Below are 11,304 nucleotides of genomic sequence, written 5' to 3'. Positions count from 1 at the left end.
CTAAGAGAGGTCCTTGCTATGCAATTTTGGTACCCTTGTGAAGATTTAGCTCTTAATGATCTTCTCTTTTGCAAGTAGTAGGATGCTGCTCATTTCCCCTTTCTGTTTTACTGTTAGTGAAAATACATCTGTACCAGTCATTTGCCATTTCAGAGCTTATTTCCATGCATAAAAAGTGACAGATTTTCAAAGTCTGTTTATAGGGAACTGCATGAATCAGTTGCAAGAACACACCTATGCTTTCTTCATCTCAGTTCCACGCCCTTTTCTGCTCTAATAAATTCATGACAGGTGGGTTCAAACATGAGCTCCAGCTCCGGTGCCTATTCCTGAGCCACTGACATGGAGGACGAAGGTTTAGGCACTTGGATAATCTCCCCGGAAATGAGCCCTTTGCTTGCTGAGGCACAATTCCTGGTGTGCAATCTTAGAGCTGACTCAGCCACCCCATCCCTCTCCTCTGTGTCATCCAATTTGTGTATGGTCTTCCTCTACGTGGACAGGCTTTGGTTGACCTCTTGTGCCGGTATCAGAGATGTGATTTAATGAGATAAATGTTTGCATGAGAAAAAACTGTCTTGGAATACATCTGCTGTGTTCCTTCGGTATGACAGCAGGGTGAAGAGTACAGTTGCGGCCCTAAAGAATGGTAGTTAATAGCTGTGATTTATATACACAAGTATGAACACAATTATTGGAGGCTGTATTTGAGGTCAGGAAGTGGCTGCAAAGAAGGGAGGGGAGAGGAATTCTTTGTAAAGAATGCTGCGTGGTTTGGGTGACCGTCTCAACAGGGGCGTTTGAGGCTACAATGGCCCTTATGTCTATAGGGAAGTTATCAAAATGGACTGAACGTCTGCTTCCTGCAGTGGGCGCTCTGGAGAGGAAGTGCCCATGGGGCATGAGATGTGATTGTGTGATGAAGCAGCGAGCTAGAGCAGGGGGTAAATACAACTGTCTCAGTTTGACTCTCGAAGTTTTCAGTTCTGCAGCTTCTCCAGCTATTCCTATGTGTGCTAGTTGGTTTTGTTGTCATGTTTTTGTGGAAGGTCAACTCGTTTAGAGGCCTCTTGTGGAGAATTTTCAGTCTCCACATGGTGTTTCTATTCAGAGGAGTCTAACGCTATATCCAGTTCTTTGATCTGAAAAGGAGCAGTAGGATAAATAATCACAGAAGGGACCTGAAGTGTTGATATGGAATTATGAGAATCAGAAAATGCAATAGGAAGATGGTGTCTGCCCCAGGAGTTTGGAGGTGCTCACGCTCTAGGATTTTGTTGCAGTTCAAAAATAAACAGCAAGTCCTACCACTGTGGACAGTACCCCTTGCAAATCCTCCTTCGTGGCTGCAGATCAGCTGCTGATACCAGTAGCTTGTTACTGCTGTATCCCAACGCTGTAGAGCTCGTGATTGATGAGTTCTGCACAGGGTGTAAAGTGCTGAAGTTCTCTTGTGCTCCAGTGGACTGAGAGTGTCCTACATGCATCTTTTCTGCCTACTCTGGTTTTCCTTTTCCCGTTTTCCTTTGGGACGTGTTGATTGTTAAATGGAAACATTCCTTTTCAGATATTTGTGCTGAATGTGGAAGCTGAGGTGCAGGAAAGAGCTTCACAGTTGCTCAGCTGGAATGAGCTGTCTAATATACTTGTACATGTTTTTCTTAGCCTGGAGTTTTGTGATGGTTTGCTTTTCTTCCTTTCAGGCCTAACTGCTCAGCCTATTCAGTCTTGAATTACAGATCTTTTATTGCGATTTAATAGTTCTTAATTTCTTTCAGGTACATGCTGTGGTCCTGCTCCTGACACGGCTCTTTTGCCATAGGGGAAGCCCACGAGGAAGGTATGGAACAGATTGACAGCACAACTATTTATACAGAGCATTGAAAGCTAGGATATGTAGACGCAATACCTGTATGTTGCCTTCTGAGAAACTTTGCCTCATCTTTAACTCTTCTGTGTCATAGGCTGCCTTTCTGAAGACTGGATCCATTGAACTCAAGGGAAGTAATCCCAGCTGACTTGGACGACTCTAAACCAGGTGACAGCATGCTCACTGGACTAATCAAAGGTATTATCCCTGTCTACTAAGTCAATAGCTTTGGTTCTAATAATACTTCAAGCTTTGATTTCTACCCTTCAGTGGAAAGAAAGCGGCGTAAAGTTGCTATAGATGGAAAGTAAAGATATTGTCTGAATGTGCTTAAAGCACAGAGAAAGGCAGGAGGCTCATCCTCGTTCTGGGAGGAAACTGTGCATTAAATCCATAGCTAGTTATGATATTTTTGAAGTGCCAGCTGTCAGTACAGTGCCAACGGAGCAATCTGCTCAGTGCTGGCAAGTTTTCTCCCCTCTGTGCCAGTTATGAATGCCATTGACTAGCTAGAAAGGGAAGCCTGCCTACTCTTGTGTTGGAGGCCTGAGAGGTGTGATGAGTGGAGTTGTGCAATAAGTGAAAGAAGGGATAACGGGAGAGGAAATGGAGGAATTCCTCAGGGTGCCATCTGTGATGTAGATTACGAGAGAGGCACAGAGGAAGTAGATTTTTTTTGTGGATTAATTTTGCCAAACTGCAATCAGTGAGCTAACAAGCATTCTGCTTTTTAGGATCATAAAGAGCAATGCAACAGCTAACGTATTATCAGCAGTGTGCTTACAAATAAGCACTGGAGAAAAATAATGGAATGTATACTTTAAGGTTTCTAGCTACCGACATAAAGGGCAGAAGGGTGGGGAGGTGACTTGCATCAGCCACAGTTTGCTTTGCTTTCTCATCAGCTTTTCAGCGCTTGCTGATGACTTCCTCATGCTCATTAATAGTGTGCTGAAGGTCAGATTCTAGCTTTCATTTAATAGCAAGCAGGCTATTTCTAGAGGGCAGGAAGAAGTCCTGGAGACCCAGAATATGTTAACTGCTCAGCTCCCAAAGTGGTTTGTGGATAAGTTTTCTGCAGTTTGTTTTTCTCTAAACTTTTGCACTGTTAAGCCAAGTGGGATTCACCCCTACTGTATCTGCATTATGGAACATTAGGATCTGCATATTTATTGTCATGTTAAATGAAAGCTAAAATAATGACGCACCTCTGAGGCAGAGATGGACTCTGTTGTTTATGAAGTCCTTGAGCCTGAGTCTGTTTTACTGGATATTTGTGTGTATGGATTTGATTATATATACCAATATTATTTATTTCAAAGTGAAGCTGCAGTAGCAGCAGCTGGCTTTAGACCTGACTGAAACTGTGTTTGATTGCAATCTCAACAAACGAATGTAGTTTCTGCTCCAGAATTTATGATCTGTATGTCTTTTTATCTCATGGAAAATATGAGCTCCACAGCTCGTTTAGTGCTTACTGTTTACTGATATGAATCATTGGAGGACTGTTGTTGCTGTAAAAATAATAACAAAAAAAAAATGAGCCCCACTCTAAGGAAGGAGGACTACAAGGACTTTAATAGAACGACCGCATTCTAGCAACACACACCACTCTCTAGCAAAACAACGTCAAGTAAATGTGCCATTGTGTTCCAGAACGCTGCACAGGTTCTGAGCTCTATAGGTTCCGTATAACAAAACTTCTGAACTCCAGATTTAGCATGGAGATAGCAGTTCACTTGCTAAAAACGTGTCCTTTCATCATCAGTCAGTTTTAAGTAAATGAATTGATTGCATTGCTAATCTATTTGAATAAAAATTGCATTTATGACTCAATTTTCATAACTGATGTCCCATAATTGCAGCTGAGAAATACTTTTCATGGTATCATTCCATTCCAGAAGTTATGCTTTCTTCCTTGCAAATATTAGCAATGTTTCCTTTATGGAAAAGAACTGCAGGCTGTAATGGTGAATGTTAAAGTGGCTTCTAAAATCTATGCGCAGAAAAAAGATGGCAGGTATGTCATTTCATACTGCAATCTGTAAAATTTCACTAAAATGGATCTTGCTGTGGGCTACGTTCCATAGAAGAAATCCCAGCACCATGGAAACAACGAGCAAAACTGTAGTTTCATTGGAGGCAGAATCTTACATTGTCCTTTTTAAGGTGGGGTTTTCAACCTCACTGCCCTCCTGGCTGGTCCATACTGCTTCCAGCTCTGGCTGTATCCATTTGCTCATCTGTTTTTATCCATATCCTCATCCATTTGCTTCCAAAGGTCCTGAAAGCAGATAAAAAATTAATGTAAATAATGAATGGAGAGGAAGCTGAAAGATGTAGGAGGTCTCCCTGCAAAGCTCTTCCTTAAGGTGATGCCAGATTTTTTTTTAAAAAAAAAAAAGTGCTTTAAAAAAAAAAAAAAGTGCTTGATCCTAATATTGTATATGCCTGTCATATGACTGTAGCCACGCTGACTTTAAAAGAAGTATTTCTGACTGACACTGATGTAACTGAGGACGGGTTAGGTTTGGGTGTGTATATGCATAGTGTAAGTAGAGGGAGAAAGAAAGAATCTTTGTTACTCTTTAAGTTACTAAAAATGGATTTTTGGCAGCAATTATATTACTTTATTCCAGCAAAGAGTCTAGCTTTTTTTACTAGTTTACTGGGTTTTATTTTTGAAATGAAGAGCCAAAGGAAGCTCCTTAGTTTTACTTCTTGGTTTGTTTCCAGTCTGTTACATGGCTACACCATTCAAACAACAAGTGCAGTGGATCCATTTCTCCTAACAGCACAACTTTTCTGGTTTTAATTACATACAGATAGATCTTTGGGTTTCTAGTTTGGCAAAAGCTGACAGTAATGCTTATCCTGTGTAAGGTTTGTCGGAACTCCTGCAGGTTGAAGTGGTATGACTGGGAGAACCAGGGCTTTGGAACAAATTGAGATTTTATATTCAAGATGTCTGTCTAAACAAGAGTACAAAACCTACTGCTTTGTTGCTTAAGCTATAAAATAAAACTGGCATGCTTTCCCATTCAGGTACCTGCTTGCACCCTCTCCAGTTTACCTTGAGATGCTGTTGCAGTTTATTCAGTATCTTGACAAGCTCACTGCTATTCCTGTTGGCACGATCCACTTGGATTTCCATTTTGTTCTGGTCAGTTTCCATCTCCTTGAGCCTAAGTGCTTCAGCATGCCCTGTCACTTCAGTCTCCAGACTCACCTGCAGAGACGGGATTGCATGCTGGTGATTTTCTGTGGCGTCCAGTGAAGCATATGGTGCAACATTCTGTTATGTTGAGTCTAATCCAGCCTTAGTATCACATTATTGCCCACCAACTAACAAAAACACAGTAGCTTTCCAAACCTGTTTATAACTGTGGTACCAGAATTTTGAACCAAGCCATTTATGAACGCGTTTTAAATATAAGAGCGTGACAGCTTTCAAATGGCAGCTTTAACCTGAAGCAGTTCAAGCTGAATGCAAATCAGTTTACTTTATTCAGCCTGTAAGGAAATACGCAACAGAAGGATGAATAAACACCCTTTGTAGGGTTATACACACACCACCTTCTGGTGGAAGGTGGGCAGTAGTCATTGGACCTGCCTGCAGCTCTCACATCTGTACCACAGGGAAGACTCTGCCTCCTCCAGTGCCACCTGCAGTTCATCCTTCTCAGTCTCCAGTCTCTTATCTTTTGCAGCTCAAGAATGCTGTTCCCTCCCTTTCCCAGCTGATTGATTAGAACCTTAATTTCCTCTAGGGAAGAAAACAGATATTTCATATGATAGGTTTATTTCAGGACCGTGAACTTTACCAAGTGCACCAGACAGATTCTTTGAATGGAAATGGCATGAAATGGTTCCAGTCACTTTACATTAGCTGCCCTTTTTTTCATTGCTAAATATTATCCTGGATCTCTGAATGAGCCACACTAGCTGCATGTATTTGTGGAGGCGGAAGAATGAAGCCCATTAAATCACGAGAAATTTCTTCCAGTTTTTAACCCAGCCTTCCCCTCTCCCCCTTTCGGATGGTTGCTCATACAAAATGGAAATGGGACTCCGCATCATCTCTGTACAGCAGAGTGCGGCTTTCTGCCAGGTGATGTAGGACAGAGCAAAGGGTTGGGGGAGATAGCCCAGAAAGCACTGGGTCTGTGCCAGAGAGTCCATCACTGTTTTCTGGTGGCTGCAAGGGCAGCAGATTGTAGCATCTTCTAAATATTTACGGTGTCATCTTTCAGCCCCCTGTAGGAGATCAATTTTTGTAATTTACAGAAGTTAAAAGAAAAAAGGCAGCTGCCCTCCCTATACAGTAAGTGGGGGAGAAGTGATGCCAGGAGGGAGACTCTGTGCAGGAGTTTAACTGACTTCCTTTGAACTGATTTCTGGAGATGCCTAATTCTCCTCACTGAGGTTAAAGGGAGCTTCATCTTCTTAGAGTAAAGGTGGTGATTGTAAATAGTCCTTTAAGTGGGTTGCTCAGAATTAGGGAGGATGCTGGTAGCTGGAATTGGGACTGCAGCTTCTGTCGTATTTAAGTCTAATGATGTAACCTGTTTATTATCGCCTTACGTAGCGCTCTAGTGATGATACATGGCCCAGCTTGGAGTGATGACCTCCTAGTATAACAGTGAGTACAATCAAGCTGCTATCGTGATCTTGCTTTGGGGGTTCAGAAAGGATCTTTCCAAGGGTTATCCCAAGAGTCAGTTCCTGGAGGCAGTACACAGGTGACTGTTAGTATCTTGGGTGAACTGGGTGGCGGGGTGAATGCAGACCCAGTCCCAAGAGCAGAATGTAACTTGTGACTTCAGCACTTCTAATATATGTTCCAAGAGCATGAAAGCACTGCTAGAAATAAGAAAACTGGAATTGGTGCTAGAAGATACCACAGGAGATTAAGGAATAACTAAGTAGGAATCGAATGGCCAATGATTTGCAAAGGTTTTTAATGTCAAGCCAGTACTTACCGTGAAGGGCCATGTTCTTTCTTCACAGATTCCAGATGCTCCAAGGGTTTTTCACAGACACTCTTAAGCTCAGAATTTCCAGTCAATGTACATTCCTTCTGCGAAATATTCACTTCCACCTGCAGCTCTTCATATTTTTTGTTGCCATTCTGCCAGCATCTTATCAAAGGCTCTCTGCTTCTTGTCCTCAGCAGCACAAGCGGCATTGGCCTGGAAAGATAAAGCCAAGCATTCACTGGACACAAGTTTTCTTTACACTTCACTTCTCTGCGTGTCCTGCCAGCTAGTCACAGTTAAATTGGCAGCCGCTCTAATGACTGGCAGAGTTTCTCTTGGTCACTCTGAATGGGTGATTAAAATGTTTACAAGGCTTTCTTTCCTCACCATTAGGAATTTAACAAGATCACCCAGTTCCCATCAGTGTGATAGTCTTCCTTGCTCCTGTGGTTATAATGATGCTGCTGTGGAGCAAATGTTTTCCACTTCAGATATTCCTTGTGCAGATGTGCTGTTAGTAATTGCCTGGGTTGATTAGTGTGACTCTATTTCAAAGACGATTCAGTTACAAACAAGATGTTATTCAGGACTATTTTAGACCATGTTTAACTGCTTGTCATGAAGGGAGAGAATAAAGGTACATTTTTCTTTCCTAGGAGCTTTTAATCACAAATATTCTACATATCTTTATGATCTGCACATGCGTTCAGATACCATGGTGATAAGCACACCACAGGAACCAAAGAATAAAGGACTGCTTCATTAAAGAAAGTGATGGTGAAACAGATTTTCAGCCCAGTACTGTAATGCGGTATGTGGGATTGTCAGCTCTTGAGACCTGTTCTAAAGCCAACTGCAGTCATTGGCAGAAACCCAAGGACTTCAGTGGATTTGGAGCAGCCTTTGTGCCTATTTTAAGTAACATTTTTATTCAAATGTCCCACAGTTGCACTGCTATTCATGCTCTTACACTAGCACTAGCAAGAGGAGAAATACTAATTTAATGAAGGAGCATTCATTGCTGGTGTTTAAACTACATGTTGTTTAGATCTGCTTTGAGTGTGGTAGTTAATAACCAGTGGCCAACCCACTGGTACTGCAACACTGCAAAGTTCAAAGCAGGGTATCATTATCCTTAAAAAGAAGATGAATACCTTGCCTTGCAGTTAGGGAGGGCTTTTGCTTCAGCTGCACTCTTGTTTCTGGAAGACAGTTAATGAGTTTACAAGAAGCATGCTGAGTGCTCCTAGGAATTTGCTGCGGCTCTCGTCTAGGTTTATTCATGAGGTGATAAATCTTAGCCTTGCTTCTCATGGCCATACAGATTACTGTGACATTTGATAGAAAGATCTTAAAATACTAGGAAATAAGGGATCCGTGAGTTAACAGAAAGACTTCAGCAGCAGATCTTGCTCATCAGGCTCGTGCTGGATGCATTCTTGAATGGCTGGCTTTCTTGCCTTTTCCAGGTTGAGTGAGGTTCTCCGCTTCTGTCTGAAGCCTCTGCTTAGTTTTCTCAGGGCTGCCAACACAGGCTTGGACTGATTCAGCTGTCTGCTCTGCTTCCTGAAGCCTCACAGCCAACATTGTCCTGAGGGAAGGAGGGCAGAAATATCTTGGTGAGTAAGTAGCTCATGGAGTGAGGAGTAGTAGAAGTCAGCAGCTGTCACCTCCTTGAGCGCTATTGCTGTTTTCACCAGTAATCTTGGAAGCAATCTCAGAAAAGGGAATGAAAACTGCTACTGGGATGTGGCTGGATCTTCCCTTCCATGGGTGGATGAGACAGATCAGGCTGCAGCTCATCTCTTTATTGCTGGATTGTTACCTAGTGATAGACTCTTCCACTTTCCATTCAGATATCTCAAGGACTGGGATAGTGTCTAAGAGCAAAGCAGCTTCCCTCCCCGTGAATATCTGTGGAAGTCTGTACTAAGGCAGAGATGTAGGAGCTTATTTTGTCTCAATTTGTTTCAGGCTCACAGTGAAGCCCTCCAGGTGTCTTAATAGCAACAGGAGTTAGGACTATCTGAAAGCAGCTTTATGGTAGGTCTGTTAGAGAGACTGTTACAAAGATTGGCTGAACTTCTAGCCTATAATACCAGATCTCAAAGTCCAGGTTGTAATGGATTTAATCTGCTTTGGTGTTTTCTTTATTGTTAGGAAATGCTAGTGGCTTTTGTAGGGCTGTTGGAGTAAAGAAAGGCTATTCAACTTCAATCGTTTATTGGAAAGTTTCGGCATTGGTTTTCTTTTGTTAGCATACAAGTGTTAGGTCTCAATAGTCCCTGTTTATTATTGCAAGTATTTATTTTTTCTTTTCTCTTAGCCAGAGCATTCTACTTCCTTTCTCTCTTACCAAGTTGAGTTCTAACAGATCACGTCTATAAGCTGTGATGCAGCAGCTAAACTAAATAATAAACCACCTTAAGTCCTGTTCCGTTCTTCCTGAAAGCTGAGTGCTCACCTTGTTTCTTCCAGCTCTTTGGCTCTTGTCTTGTATTTAGCCTTCCAGATTGTGATTTCAGTATGGAGTTTAGAGACCAGGAACCACAGTTCACTTTGCCCTCCTCCTTGTCTTCCAAATGTTCTTTCATCAGGTTCAAGTCCTACTTGGAGTTGGCCAGGCTTACTGCAGCAGCCGTGCAGGATTTGAGATAGTGCAGCCATTCCTATGCATCTGTCTGGTTGGATTATGAATGCACTGACCTCACTGCCCTGAGCTGGAGTGTTACACTTGAACAACTCAGTTCTGGACCAGCTAGAAACATTTCAGGTTTCAAAATACCTTCCTGGTCAGGAGCCAAGCGTCTGTTCTCCATACCTGCTTTTTTTTTTTTTTTTTTTTTACTGTACTGCAGTGAATTGAAATGAATTCATATAACTGAAAACAGAACTTGGCTTGTCATCATCACTGTTTTCTCTGCAAGTATTTCAAAAGAATTATGACAGTAAACCCATTTGGTGATTGTTCTGAACACAGAGAGAATTCTTGCCAAGCTTTTGATATGCAGGTGCAGCACTTGAATTATTCTTTGGAGATAAGGAAAAATTTCCAAGACAGACATGTCAGGCAGAGACTTGAAATACTGATACATCTTGAGCCAAACACGTGTGACCTATGCAAATAAGCTGATGTACAATCCACTGAACAGACACTGGACCGAGAATCAAGAGGTGTGTGTTCTGCTCTTTGCTGCTGACTCACAGGAGGCTGTCTTATTTTCATATCCGTACAAGGCTCATGCCCCCACACACCCCCACCAAGATTAGCTGGTGACAAGCCCAGAGATTAATTTGGATGAGAAAGTTTCCCTTTGCGGGAGCTGAAACAAAAGATTTGTTTCTCTGAGGTGGGGAGCATGCAAAAGAGCAGGCACTGCATGTCCCACGGTATCAGCATCCTGTGCAGGCAGTTGGTGGTCCCCAGAACCTTTGACTTTTCATCCAGCTGTCCCTTGAAGTTATATACTGTACCTGAGAGTTGAGAGGGATCTTCATGTGGACAATCTGGTTAATCTAGGTCAGATCTTCCTTGTGTTCCTCGCTCAGCTGGCTGTTTCCAGCTGAGGGAAAAGCTCATAGGGAAGCAGGAGAGGAATGAATTCAATCTGACTTGAGAGAAAGAAAAGCGAAGGTAGAAGGATTGGGCAGATTTGCTAAAGGAGGCAGAGCAGGGCTGCCAGAGTTACAAGAAATGCAGGGGTAGAGTAGGACCCAAAGGAAGTAACATTGCACAAAGCTGTCAAGGAATTTACCTTGGAGCCTGATGGCATTAATTTCAGCTTGGCTCCTCTCCGCCTCAGCCAGCTGGGCTTTGGCTTCAGACAGGTTATCTTCCAGCTTGTGAACATGAGTCTGAGTTCAGCTGTAAGAGAAGGCAGTCATATGATGCTGAGTAAGGCTTGAAGGGCCAAAATATCCTCCCTCCGTTGCAAGCTCAGTTTATTCCTGTTGGTTGTAATTATAAAGGGATGACTAATAGGCAGGGGGAGTGCAAATTGTCCTAATCTTTAGTGAGGGGGATGCCTACTCCATCAGCCAGGGTGGGCAGTGCTCAGTGCTAGCCTGCAAACGGCTGCTTTCTGCTGGCAGTTTCCTCACCCTGCAGAGAGCTGGATTCTGCCTCACACTGCTGGCTGCACTGGTGGTTGGAGAAATTCCTTCGTGTCCTCTCCCCCTGGATTTCTGCAGACTGCTAGCGCCGAGGACACTGATCTCTCCTTTTATGACCTGTTTGTCCATCTCCAGCCTGGCCTTCACTCAGGGGTTTCTCCATAAGCTCTGCCATCCCAGCCGCAGCATCTGTGTGCTTTCTGCACGGGGTAGAGGCTGTGGCCTCGCTCAGCAGGACTGCCTCCTCAGCTCAAGGAGCAACTTCAGCAGCCCAGCTTCCTGCTTGCAATTCTGTCAAAGCTGAGAAGGGGCCAAGTATGTGTTGTCAGCTGAGGTCTGGCA

The 11,304-nt window shown here is 43.0% G+C and overlaps 2 long non-coding RNA genes across 10 annotated transcripts in view; one reads left to right on the top strand and one right to left on the bottom strand.

Annotated features, from left to right (window-relative positions):
* The window catches only part of LOC121078525, a 36,142-nt gene that overhangs the window by 4,084 nt on the left and 20,754 nt on the right, over positions 1 to 11,304 (top strand). For 4 of the 7 annotated variants that reach the window (XR_005824622.1, XR_005824619.1, XR_005824617.1 and 1 more), the window contains exons 2-3: positions 1,779 to 1,840; positions 1,965 to 2,068. This is a non-coding gene — a long non-coding RNA (uncharacterized LOC121078525). Of the gene's footprint in view, positions 1 to 1,778; positions 1,841 to 1,964; positions 2,069 to 6,458; positions 6,513 to 8,318; positions 8,469 to 11,304 lie in introns of all 7 variants that reach the window. The other 3 variants (XR_005824620.1, XR_005824618.1, XR_005824621.1) reach the window with 2 other exon arrangements.
* On the bottom strand, positions 3,429 to 11,219 carry LOC121078523. Of its 3 annotated transcripts, XR_005824614.1 has the most exons (6): positions 10,951 to 11,219; positions 10,605 to 10,714; positions 8,004 to 8,440; positions 6,853 to 7,062; positions 4,944 to 5,099; positions 3,429 to 4,154 (listed from the first exon to the last, which is right to left on the bottom strand). It is a non-coding gene; the product is annotated as an uncharacterized LOC121078523 (long non-coding RNA). The 3 variants fall into 3 exon arrangements; XR_005824615.1 differs by lacking the exon at positions 8,004 to 8,440 and having other exon boundaries at positions 10,951 to 11,211; XR_005824616.1 differs by lacking the exons at positions 10,605 to 10,714; positions 10,951 to 11,219 and adding an exon at positions 10,324 to 10,545.

The sequence above is a fragment of the Cygnus olor genome, chromosome 15 (assembly GCF_009769625.2).
Source record: "Cygnus olor isolate bCygOlo1 chromosome 15, bCygOlo1.pri.v2, whole genome shotgun sequence".
NCBI lineage: Eukaryota > Metazoa > Chordata > Aves > Anseriformes > Anatidae > Cygnus > Cygnus olor.
This window is presented reverse-complemented; position numbering and strand designations above follow the sequence as displayed.